We start from the raw sequence: 3,868 nt of genomic DNA on the forward strand, positions 1-3,868 counted from the left end.
TAGGATAGGAAAGAGGATAGGATAGGATAGAGGATAGGATAGGATAGAGGATAGGATAGGTTAGGGGATAGGATAGGATAGAGGATAGGATAGGATAAGAGGATAGGATATACGATTGGATAGGATAGAGAATAGGATACGATAGAGGATAGTATAGGGTTGGATAGAGAATAGGATGGGATAGAGGATAGGATAGGATAGAGGATACGATATACGATTGGATAGGATAGAGAATAGGATACGATAGAGGATAGTATAGGGTTGGATAGAGAATAGGATGGGATAGAGGATACGATAGGATAGAGGATAGTATAGGATAGAGAATAGGATAGGATAGATGATATTATAGGAAAGAGAATAGGATATGATAGAGGATACGATATTATAGAGGATAGGATAGGATAGAGGATCGGTTAGGATAGAGGATAGGATAGGATAGAGGATAGGATAGGATAGAGGATAGGATAGGATATAGGATAGGATAGGATACAGGATAGGATAGCATAGAGGATACTATATAGGATTGGATAAGATAGAGAATAGGATAGGATAGAGGATAGGATAGGATAGAGGATAGGATAGGATAGCGGATAGGATAGGATAGAGGAGAGGATAGGATAGAGTATAGGATAGGATAAAGGATAGGATAGGATAGAGGATAGGATAGGATAGAGGATAGGATAGGATAGAGGATAGGATAGGATATAGGATAGGATAGGATAGAGGATAGGATAGCATAGAGGATACTATATAGGATTGGATAAGATAGAGAATAGGATAGGATAGAGGATAGGATAGGATAGAGGATAGGATAGGATAGCGGATAGGATAGGATAGAGGAGAGGATAGGATAGAGTATAGGATAGGATAAAGGATAGGATAGGATAGAGGATAGGATAGGATAGAGGTTTGGATAGGATACAGTATAGGATAGGATAGAGGATAGGATAGGATAGAGGATACGATATACGATTGGATAGGATAGAGAATAGGATACGATAGAGGATAGTATAGGGTTGGATAGAGAATAGGATGGGATAGAGGATACGATAGGATAGAGGATAGGATAGGATAGAGAATAGGATAGGATAGATGATATTATAGGAAAGAGAATAGGATATGATAGAGGATACGATATTATAGAGGATAGGATAGGATAGAGGATCGGATAGGATAGAGGATAGGATAGGATAGAGGATAGGATAGGATAGAGGATAGGATAGGGTAGAGGACAGGATAGAGGATAGGATAGGGGATTGGATAGGATAGAAGATAGGAGACGATAGTGGATAGGATAGGATAGAGGATAGGATAGGATAGAGAATAGGATAGGATAGGATAGAGTATAGGTTATAGGATTGGATAGGATAGAGGATAGGATAGGATAGAGGATAGGATAGGATAGAGGATACGATATAGGATTGGATAGGATAGAGAATAGGATACGATAGAGGATAGTATAGGATTGGATAGACAATAGGATCGGATAGAGGATAGGATAGGATAGCGGAGAGGATAGGATAGAGGATAGGATAGGATAGGATAAGATGGAGGAGAGGACAGGATAGAGTATAGGATAGGATAAAGGATAGGATAGGATAGAGGATAGGATAGGATAGAGGATTGGATAGGATACAGGATAGGATAGGATAGGATAGAGGATAGGATAGGATAGAGGATACGATATACGATTGGATAGGATAGAGAATAGGATACGATAGAGGATAGTATAGGGTTGGATAGAGAATAGGATGGGATAGAGGATAGGATAGGATAGAGGATAGGATAGGATAGAGAATAGGATAGGATAGATGATATTATAGGAAAGAGAATAGGATATGATAGAGGATACGATATTATAGAGGATAGGATAGGATAGAGGATCGGATAGGATAGAGGATAGGATAGGATAGAGGATAGGATAGGATAGAGGATAGGATAGGGTAGAGGACAGGATAGAGGATAGGATAGGGGATTGGATAGGATAGAAGATAGGAGACGATAGAGGATAGGATAGGATAGAGGATAGGATAGGATAGATGATATTATAGGAAAGAGGATAGGATATGATAGAGGATACGATATTATAGAGGATAGGATAGGATAGAGGATCGGATAGGATACAGGATAGGATAGAGGATCGGATAGGATAGAGGATAGGATAGGATAGAGGATAGGATAGGATAGAGGATACGATAGGGTAGAGGACAGGATAGAGGATAGGATAGGGGATTGGATAGGATAGAAGATAGGAGACGATAGTGGATAGGATAGGATAGAGGATAGGATAGGATAGAGAATAGGATAGGATAGAGTATAGGTTATAGGATTGGATAGGATAGAGGATAGGATAGGATAGAGGATCGGATAGGATAGAGGATAGGATAGGATAGAGGATAGGATAGGATAGAGGAGTGGATATTATAGAGGATAGGATAGGATAGAGTATAGGATAGGGGATTGGATTGTATTGAAGATAGCAGACGATAGAGGATAGGATAGGATAGAGGATACGATATAGGATTGGATAGGATAGAGAATAGGATACGATAGAGGATAGTATAGGATTGGATAGACAATAGGATCGGATAGAGGATAGGATAGGATAGGATAGAATAGAGTATAGAATAGGATAGAGGATAGGAATAGATAGAGGATAGGATAGGATAGAGGATAGGATAGAGGATAGGATAGAGGATAGGATAGAGGATAGGATAGAGGATAGGATAGGATAGGATAGATGATAGGATAGGATAGAGGATAGGATAGGATAGAGGATAGGATAGGATAGAGGATAGGATAGGATAGGATAGGATAGAGGATAGGATAGGACAGAGGATAGGATAGGATAGATGATAGGATAGGATAGAGGATAGGATAGGATAGAGGATAGGATAGAGGATAGGATAGGATATAGGATAGGATAGGATAGAGGATAGGATAGGATAGAGGATAGGATAGGATAGAGGTATAGGATAGGATACAGGATAGGATAGGATAGAGGATAGGATAGGATAGAGGAGTGGATAGGATAGAGGATAGGATAGGATAGAGGATAGGATAGGATAGAGGTATAGGATAGGATACAGGATAGGATAGGATAGAGGATAGGATAGGATAGAGGAGTGGATAGGATAGAGGATAGGATAGGATAGAGGATAGGATAGGATGGAGGATAGGATAGGATAGAGAATAGGATAGGATAGAGGTATAGGATAGGATACAGGATAGGATAGGATAGAGGATAGGATAGGATAGAGGAGTGGATAGGATAGAGGATAGGATAGGATAGAGGATAGGATAGGATAGAGGATAGGATAGGATAGAGGATAGGATAGGATAGAGGATAGGATAGGATAGAGAATAGGATAGGGTAAATTATATTATAGGTTAGGGGATACGATATTATAGAGGATAGGATAGGATAGAGGATCGGATAGGATAGAGGATAGGATAGGATAGAGGATAGGATAGGATAGAGGAAAGGATAGGATAGAGGAGAGGATAGGATAGAGTATAGGATAGGATAAAGGATAGGATAGGATAGAGGATAGGATAGGATAGAGGATTGGATAGGATACAGGATAGGATAGGATAGAGGATAGGATAGGATAGAGGATACGATATACGATTGGATAGGATAGAGAATAGGATACGATAGAGGATAATATAGTGTTGGATAGAGAATAGGATGGGATAGAGGATAGGATAGGATAGAGGATAGGATAGGATAGAGAATAGGATAGGATAGATGATATTATAGGAAAGAGAATAGGATATGATAGAGGATACGATATTATAGAGGATAGGATAGGATAGAGGATCGGATAGGATAGAGGATAGGATAGGATAGAGGATATGATAGGAT

This window comes from Halictus rubicundus, unplaced genomic scaffold (assembly GCF_050948215.1).
Source record: "Halictus rubicundus isolate RS-2024b unplaced genomic scaffold, iyHalRubi1_principal scaffold0053, whole genome shotgun sequence".
Taxonomy (NCBI): Eukaryota; Metazoa; Arthropoda; class Insecta; order Hymenoptera; family Halictidae; genus Halictus; species Halictus rubicundus.